Raw genomic sequence first — 10,199 nt, 5'->3', positions numbered from 1 at the left:
CTGGTTACAAAACATGACCTAACAAGTATATTGCTAAGCCGTGAAATAGACTCACATTAATGTTATCTTGTTCTTGTTATTGTATGTTCCTTCTGTTCTTTGTTATTGTATGTTCCTCCCTGTTTCTCTTTATAGTATGTTCTTTCTATTTCTCATTATAGTATGTTAATTTCTGTTCTTGTTATAGTATGTTCTGAACCCCTAAATTATACCTATTATAGTTTACTAGTATGTTTGTTTTGAACTGTCCCTGATTTGTAGAAAAGACTCGATTATCTACTGAGTTATGCTCGTACTTTAAAAACGGTGTTTTATAAACAATAAAGTAACATAACTTAAAAAGAGTTTTTGAAATGGTTTTGATCACTTATAAAAACATAAGAAATCCTTTAACGTGATGGTTATCACAAATAACATTTACACAATTATCATTGTGTTCAACTTGTATCCCCCCTAAAAGCATTTAAAACATCTAAAAGATTGATTATGGGGGTATGAACTCAACTTATGTGGGTGATTCAATTGAAGATTCGCGTAAGGATGAGAAGTTCGACGAAGGAAGTCCCGAGGCACAAACTGTTGGATTAGTGTCTAAGGCTATAACTATATTTGATAAGTACTTGACCCGGTTGTGCATGGTCCTTTTGGGTTGCCTTCACCATAGCAACTTGATAGGGTGATTTAGAGAGAAGATATATTATTATTAATATATTATAAGAATAATATGTTAAAGGAATAATAATATTATTTGATTAATATAAGTCATAAATTAATTAGGAATTAATTTGGTGACTTAAAGAGATTAATTGAATAAAGGGGTAGAAATTGTCAAATGTGTGAAAGTTGTATTTTGAGCTGATAATCCTTATGGATATAGGGTTGGACGATTTTAGGGATATGAATCACCTAGAAATCGTCCAAGGGCTTATCTAGGAAGGGATTTGGATTGCTTTGAGGCTAAGTTATCCAATTAGGGTTTAAGGGTGAAACCCTTGGAGCTCACAATATAAATAGACCCATAGGGTTGAGGAAATCGGCCACCATTGTGATTGGAGAAACCCTAGAGCCGATTTCCCTCTTCCTCATATCTCTCAAATCATCTTCTTGCTAGTTGGTGTTTGTAAGCCATTAGAGGAGTGACATTTGTGACTCTAATCTCCAAGAAGAAGAAGGTTTTCAAGCAAGTAACTCAAGGTAACATTCTAGATCTATTTTCATATGTTTTAATCATTTGTCTACATTAGATCTAGCCATGAAAGTCTTGGATTTGTTGCATGTTCAATTAGTGAAACCTAGATCCAAGCTATAGGGTTGTATGTACACATAGGGAAAGTTCTTATGTCCAAAACCCATCAGTGGTATCAGAGCCAGGTTGGTTTCAATTGAATGTGATGCTTAACTGTTTTGCTTGCTGAAAATCGTTTTTCTTGCCCTTTGTCGACCCAACTCGGCGAGTCAGTATTTGGACTCGGCGAGTCCCATACCCTGACTCGGCGAGTCCGAGCGTTAGACAGAGGATAATTCGGGATTTTGTTGCTGTTTTGTCTTGGATTGATACCTAAATCGTTTTATTATGTAAAAATCCGAATTTTAACCTAATTTAATGATTATCCTTGACATAAATATAGATAATTTCAAATCTTTTAAATATTGATTATTTATATGATATTTAAGATTATTTGGTAATTATGTAATGACTAAAATTTAATTAGGTCAAATATAGATAATTATGAAATTAATTGTTTAATTTGAATTATTTGTTATTTGATCCCTATTGTTTGAAAAGTTCAATTTCTATCCCGAAGTTTTGAAATTTGAATTTTGTGATTAATATTTTAATTTAGAAGAATTTAAATTTCAACCCCTAGAGTTTTACAAGTTTAAAATTCAACCCTATACTATTATATTATTAAAAGCTTAATAAATATATAAGTAAAATTAAAATGCTAGTCTTACCGTTAGTAGGCCTCATTCACGAAGCCGGTCTATAAGGTGGGTATAAGGTTGCTGCCTATAAAATGGTGCTTAATGGGTGTACACTCACACCCACCGCTTGCTTGATCGGTGGAGGGTCGTTAGCCGAACGGGTAGGATAGGACAACTCTCTCTCCTCATTAATAAGTATAATGAACCTATAAAAGTAACTAAACTATTTTATAAAATTCCCAATCTTAGTTACTTTAGGAAAAGTGAATTGATGCAATCCCATGAAATTGCACTTTGCACCCTTGCTAAGAAGTTAGTGGAGCGTGTGTGGTTTACCGGCACACTAATTGGTTCTAAGCAAAGGTGGCAAAGGGTGATTCATTATTTATCATAGTTCGATGGAGCGTGTGTGGTTTACCGGCACATCGAATAGATGATTGTAACAATGAAGGCACCATGTAGATTTGCATGGTAATTCACACCCGCTTTGTGATCCTCGGTATCCCAGTCACAAACTAGAGGGGCATATCGAGATTTAAACATGCCATTGAAAAGTTCAATGAATCTCTAAAATCTAGGAACTCTCAATAAAAACTTAAGGTTTTGTTTTCGTGGTGAAGAATTAGTGAATCGTCATTCACTTACCTCCAAATTATTTGCATGATTGGATTACGGCATCCCTTTTCTAATATGTAAATAATGTTGTTGGGTCCTAGCCCTAATTTTTCATTTTGGGTGTTTAATTAGGGATCCAAATTCTAATCAAACTTTGTCCTTTCTATTTGTAGATGTCGAACGCAAACAACGCTGCTGCCAACTCATTCACATTAATGAATCTTTGCCAAAAGGTGACCTTCGATGGTACCAACTTTAGCGAATGGATAAGATACATTCGCACCATTGCATGCTACGAGGACAAAGAGTATGTCCTCGACAAAAAGCTCGAGAAGGTCAACCCGGAAATCGCTACTCCCGAAGAGATGGCTGTCTTTGAGACGCAAGAACGTGATGCAACGAAAGTTCATTGCATCATGATAGCCACTATGAACCAAGAATTCCAAAAGTCCTATGAGGACATGTATCCGTATGAAATGCATCAAGACTTGATGGAGAGGTACCACCAAAGCGCGAGGCAAGAGCACTACGAGATCATCACTAATATGATAACCGCTAAGATGGGAAATGGAGAATCGTTGACTGTGCACTTGCAAAAGATGCAACGATATGTTGATCGTCTTTGCAAGTTAAATGTTAACTTTGGGGAGGACTTGGCCATCGACATTGTTCTTCATTCCTTGCCTTCATGCTACAACCAATTTAGGATGACCTACCACATGAACAAGGAAGAGGTCACCCTAAGAAAACTCCAAGGACTCCTAAGGACTGCTGAGAGCAACCTAAAGGACAAGTCTGTTGCACCAACTCCTGCACCAACCGTTGCTCCTGTTTTGGCTATAGGGCAAGGAAAGGGCAAGAAGAGGAAGGCTCCTTCAAAGAGCCACCGCAAAGGAAAGTCCCAAGATGGTTCCTCTTCTAGTGGGACCAAAGTTGACCCCCCTAAGCCCAAACCTAACCCAAAGGAGGCAGAGTGCCATCATTGCCACAAGATAGGGCATTGGAAGAGAAGCTGCCCGAAATATCTGCAAGCCATCAAGGATGGAAAGATCAAGCCATCTTTTGCAGGTATATACACAATTAAATCTAGTAATTCATCTCACACTATTTCTTGGGTTCTTAACATAGGATGTGGTTACCACATTTGTTCTGACTTGCAGGGACTAAGAAGAGATAGAGAAGTGGAGCAAGGAAGAATAAATCTAATCATGGGAAACAGAAGATCGTCGCCTGTCACCAAGATTGGAGTGTATTTTTTAGTGCTAAGTAATGGACTAGGTCTAGATTTAAATAATTGTTGGTACTCGCCAGATATGGCAAGAAACATCATTTCATTTCATGGTTTGTTTAGACAAGGATTTAGATATTCGTTTAATAATATGAATGGTTCTATTTATGCTTATCTAAATGGTGTTTTATACTTTGAAGCTATGCCTTGTAATGGAATTTATGAAACTGTTATGGTTGTAGATAACCTAGGAAATGATGTGTTGTGTATAGATTCTTCCAATAGTATGGATAAAGCGTATTTATGGCATTGTCGTCTTGGACATGTCAACAAGAAGCGCATAGCCCAACTCCAAAAGGATGGAGTGTTGGAGTCATTCGACCTTAGGGAAGATGACACGTGCGAATCTTGTTTACTTGGAAAGATGACCAAGTCACCCTTCACTGGCACTTGTGAGAGGGGTGAGGGTTTATTGGATCTCATACATACCGATGATATGTGGACCCTTTAGATCCACCACAAAGGATGGAAACTGCTTCTACGTGACTTTCACCGATGATTATAGTAGATATGGGTATATTTACTTAATCAAGCACAAGTCTGAAACATTTGAAAAGTTCAAAGAGTTCAAGAATGAAGTGGAGAATCAATTGGGCAGGAAAATCAAGATGCTTCGATCCGATCAATGAGGAGAGTACCTAAGTCTTGAATTCCACAACTGTCTCAAAGAATGTGGAATAGTTTCACAATTGATGCCACCTAGGACACCGCAGTTGAATGGTGTGGCAGAAAGGCGCAATCGAACCCTGTTAGACATGGTTCGTTCTATGATGAGTCGTGCTTCGCTACCTATCTCATTTTGGGGGTATGCCTTAGAGACTGCCGCCCATATCCTTAACCGAGTCCCTATAAAGAAGGTTGCCAAAACACCTCATGAGATGTGGACAGGGAAAGCTCCCTCGTTGGCACATATCAAGGTTTGGGGTTGTGAAGTTTTTGTAAGACAAGAAACTCATGACAAGCTCAAACCTCGTAGTGAGGGATGTATTTTCATCGGCTACCTGCAGAAATCCTTTGGAGATCTCTTCTATAGACCGAGTGACAACGTAGTCTTCGTTGCGAGAAGAGGGGTTTTCCGAGAGAGAGAACTCATAAGCCAAGGAGATAGTGGGAGGCAAATCGATCTTGATGAGATTCAAGAGTCGAGCGATGAAGGAGCCTCTACCGCTGGCGTTCAACCCGAGGAGGAAACTCCGGTTGAACCAATTGACGAGTCATTTCCTCTTAGACGTTCCGAAAGAGTTAGAGTTCAACCCCAGTTGTATGGTTTTCATATTACTACCGAAGGGAACACGTATATTAGTGATAGTACACTAATAAATCTAGATGAACCTAATTGCTATAAGGAAGCCATGGCAGACCCGGAGTCTGTAAAATGGAAAGAGGCAATGGACAGCGAGATTCAGTCCATGTATGACAACCAAGTTTGGAATTTGGTTGATAATGTGCCCGGACGTAAGACGGTTGGGTGCAAATGGATCTTCAAGAAGAAGACCGACATGGATGGAAACGTGCACACGTACAAGGCGCAACTGGTTGCGAAGGGCTTTACTCAAACTCCCGGAGTTGACTATGATGAGACCTTCTCACCAGTTGCGAAGATAAAATCTATTAGAGTGATGCTAGCTATTGCCGCATTTCATGATTATGAGATATGGCAAATGGATGTCAAGACCGCTTTTCTTAATGGAAAGTTGGCTGAGGATGTTTACATGGCTCAGCCAGAGGGTTTTGTCGATCCGAAGCATCCAAATAGAGTGTGCAAGCTTGAGAAGTCCATTTATGGACTTAAGCAAGCATCTCGCAGATGGAATCTTTGCTTTGATGAGAAAGTCAAAGAGTTTGGATTTGTATGAAGCGAAGATGAATCATGTGTATATGTCAAAGCCAGTGGGAACATAGTTAGCTTTTTTCGTTTTGTATGTCGATGACATACTACTCATAGGAAACGACGTCCCGACTCTGCAGGGGGTAAATTCCTAGCTCGGGAAGTGTTTCGCTATGAAGGACCTCGGAGAAGCTTCCTATATTTTGGGAATAAGGATAGTGAGAGAAAGAAGTAAGAGACTAATAGGACTTAGTCAGAATACTTACTTAGATAAGGTACTAAAACGTTTTAGTATGGAAAACTCGAAGAAGGGAGAACTACCGATACAGAGTAATGCCAAGTTGAGTAAGACTCAAAGTCCGAGTACCGAAGCCGAGATAGCAGAGATGAGCCGAGTACCTTACGCTTCCGCAGTTGGCTCAATCATGTATGCTATGACTTGTACTCGTCCTGATGTGGCCTTCGCCTTGAGCATAGTCAGTAGATATCAACGGAATCCGGGTAGAGCGCATTAGATTGCGGTCAAGAACATCCTTAAGTACCTTCGGAGGACTAAGGAATGGTTTTTAGTCCTCGGAGGGAGTGATGACTTGAAGTTGTGAGGGTATAGTGATGCCAGTTTCCAGACCGACAGGGAAAACTACCGTTCGCAGTCGGGATGGGTCTTTACCCTTAATGGAGGAGCAGTAACGTGGAAAAGTTCCAAACAAGAAACTGTAGCTGATTCAATGTGCAAATCAGAGTACATTGCAGCAAGCGAAGCGTCAAAGGAGGCGATATGGTTGAAGAACTTCATTGGCGATCTTGGAGTTGTGCCTGCAATAAAGGAGCCGATGGAAATTTTATGTGATAATGAAGGAGCGGTTTCCTTGACCAAGGAACCGAGGGATCATGGTAGATCTTGGCATATCGACAGAAAATATCACTTTATTAGGCATCGAGTAGAAGAAGGACACCTCGTGGTTAAGAGGATATCATCAGAAGATAACCTAGCAGATCCGCTTACGAAGGGACTGAGCAGGGTTAAGCACTTGCAGCATGCTAGGAGTATTGGGCTGAAGGATGATATTAGTTTAGATTAGATAGTATTAGAAACGTGTAATAGATAAATGTAATTGACATTTGATGATTAAATAAAGGAGTATTATTTATGAGTAATGTTACTGTCTTATGTTAGTTGTTTAGCTATTGTTTCACTTTGCATGTTTTGACTTCCAGAATAATTGAGTTTATTAAGAATAATCAAATTATTCAAACTGTCCACAATCGTTCATATGTTGGAAGTAGCTATGAATGAAGATTGTCGTGAATTGGTGTGTAGATTGTCTAAATGGTATTAGACATAGCAAAGGTTTGCTGCAACATTCATGAGTGCTTATGAACAAGTTTTGAGCATTGGAATAAACCTGTGCTTGCTGGAATCACTTTGAAGTGATCGCAAGACGATAATATCATATGGTCTTAAAAGCTAGATATGTGGTTTATTATTTACTAATTGGTTGTACATTGATAATGCGAAACCGCATCAGTAAATTGATGTCATAAAACGCATTGTTGTGTGTAGTTGGTGAATCGATAAGTAAATGCATATAAGTCGAAGTTTATTTGTTACTTTTATTCTGAGAGAGTAAAAGCGATATCACGGCCGCTCGATGATTTGATTTGACTTATGTGCCGGGCCCGGTCATGACTGAATTGATGTGTTCAATTACGTTCTATGTCAAATAAATCTGAGATCGAGAAAATAGTTGCTGGACAATGAGTATGACAATGTCTTATGAAATCGTCTGAACGATATCAAAATAGAGGACTATACGATCCCTTATCTAAAGGACAGGTTACTGATAAGATCAGAGTTGACAGCATCTTTGAGAGCTACGATTGCTAATCGGATTGTGTTTGCGTTTATAGTTACTAGACTTATCCAAGTGGGAGACTGTTGGATTAGTGTCTAAGGCTGGAACTATATTTGGTAAGTACTTGACCCGGTTGTGCATGGTCCTTTTGGGTTGCCTTCACCATAGCAACTTGATAGGGTGATTTAGAGAGAAGAGATATTATTATTAATATATTATAAGAATAATATGTTAAAGGAATAATAATATTATTTGATTAATATAAGTCATAAATTAATTAGGAATTAATTTGGTGACTTAAAGAGATTAATTGAATAAAGGGGTATAAACTATCAAATGTGTGAAAGTTGTATTTTGAGCTGATAATCCTTATGGATATAGGGTTGGACGATTTTAGGGATATGGATCACCTAGAAATCGTCCAAGGGCTTATCTAGGAAGGGATTTGGATTGCTTTGAGGCTAAGTTATCCAATTAGGGTTTAAGGGTGAAACCCTAGGAGCTCACAGTATAAATAGACCCATAGGGTTGAGGAAATCAGCCACCATTGTGATTGGAGAAACCCGAGAGCTGATTTCCCTCTTCCTCATATCTCTCAAATCATCTTCTTGCTAGTTGGTGTTTTTAAGCCATTAGAGGAGTGACATTTGTGACTCTAAGCTCCAAGAAGAAGAAGGTTTTCAAGCAAGTAACTCAAGGTAACATTCTAGATCTGTTTTCATATGTTTTAATCGTTTGTCTACATTAGATCTAGCCATGAAAGTCTTGGATTTGTTGCATGTTCAATTAGTGAAACCTAGATCCAAGCTATAGGGTTGTATGTGCACATAGGGAAAGTTCTTATGTTCAAAACCCATCATAAACAAGTCCTAAATGACATATAATGGCATATATAGGCATGTAATTAGTGTTTAAAACAACTAACATGCAAGGAAACTACCTTAGGGACTAGGAAACACTTGAAATGAAGTGTTAAAATCACATGTGATTGACCAAAGGGAGTTTACGGCCAAAGGAAAGTGTTCACAGCCATAGTGTGCTCACGGCCATGTATGAACTTATGAAGGGTTCACGACCCTATGAAGGGTTCACGGCTGTGAACACTTCAAGCTCATGAAGATGGTGATGAAACATGAAAATCAAGGCTAGGATCTAGTAGTCTTTCAAGTATAACAAGTTTAAGGTTGAAACACTTACGATTTGGGATCCTTAGGTTGTTCACGGCAACCAAGAACAAGTGTGTGTTCTTGGTGAAAGATGATGATCTTGAAGATCTAAACAAAAGTGGTGAGTTCATGGATGAAATCATAGGGTTGTACTAGATCAAGAAGGATATCAAGAAACAATGGAAGAATCACTTACAACTTGGATGAGAAATGGAAGTAATTCTTGACGATACCTGAGAGAGAATGGAAGTTATTGGGTTGGGATTGTGAAGAATGATGATGAAATGAGGGAAATCTATACATAAAGGGGAAAGATCACGACCAGAAGAGAGTTCACGGTCGTGAACCTCAAGTGTTGGGTTCTCTGGTTCGGGTGCAGCCTTCTGATGTCGAGCTATTACTTCCTTTCACTTAATCCTTAAGTGTACTAGGCTTAGAACTCATTAGAATGACCTTTAACAAGGCTAAAAGGAAACAGAAACAAGGCTGAGTTTTGATTAGATTGGTTGGCTTAACCGGATAGAAATTTTCGGGTTGTCACATTATTCTCCATCTCTACCCCATTTCTTCCCCTATAGTTGGAGATATGCATAATATTACCCCGTATATGGAGTAACAATACCCATTTCTCCAAATACGGGGATGAAGTTACAGAATTTGAGTTGTCACCTTTTTCCCTAAGGGCATCTCCAACCCACCCATTAAGGGCATCTCCAACCCATCTCTAACCTCATTTATTCCTTTATTTTCTCCCTCATTCTTCTCCAACCTTACCCCATTTATTTAATTATGTATATTTGGAGATATAAATAGTATTACCCCATATGTGGAGTAACACTATTCATTTCTCCAAATATGGGGATGAAATTTTAGTTGTCGGGATTGCTGTATATATTTCTACATTTCTAGTTTATTTATCTATTAAATTTAATTTAAATTTAATATTTAATATTTATAATATTTTGTTATATAATAAATTATATTAATTAATAATAATTTTAAAATTTATTTTTATTTATCGAATTCATATAAAAATTTAAATACATATTAAAATCATGAAACATGATAATGTATTTACAAAAGCTTGTAGTTAAAATATATCTTACAAACATGATATCATATGGTAATAAACATGTAGTTAACCTATATATTACAATAATAATCTAATAAAAACCGACAAGTGAACAATATTATTAGCCTAGTAATAAGGTAAACCAGATCCAGGTCCAATTTCTTGAAGGACCAAATGGAGTTGCAAGAAAGGTGCAACCGATAGATGTTGAATTGACGACAGATGAAGGGCGTTAATTTCCAACAATTTCTTGCTCGATATAAACATATTAAAGATCAAGAAGCACACTTCACTCTACGACATGCGGTAGTTGATCATTTGTGGGAAATTTATTACAACACATAAATATGTTATCCATGCATGTATAATATTTATTTAAAAGTGTGTATGTCAAATATTTATATAAATATATGTATAATATTTATTTAAAAGTGCGTATGTGTAATAT

This window comes from Lactuca sativa, chromosome 5 (genome assembly GCF_002870075.4).
Source record: "Lactuca sativa cultivar Salinas chromosome 5, Lsat_Salinas_v11, whole genome shotgun sequence".
Classification (NCBI taxonomy): Eukaryota; Viridiplantae; Streptophyta; class Magnoliopsida; order Asterales; family Asteraceae; genus Lactuca; species Lactuca sativa.
Note: the sequence above shows the minus strand (reverse complement) of the source record.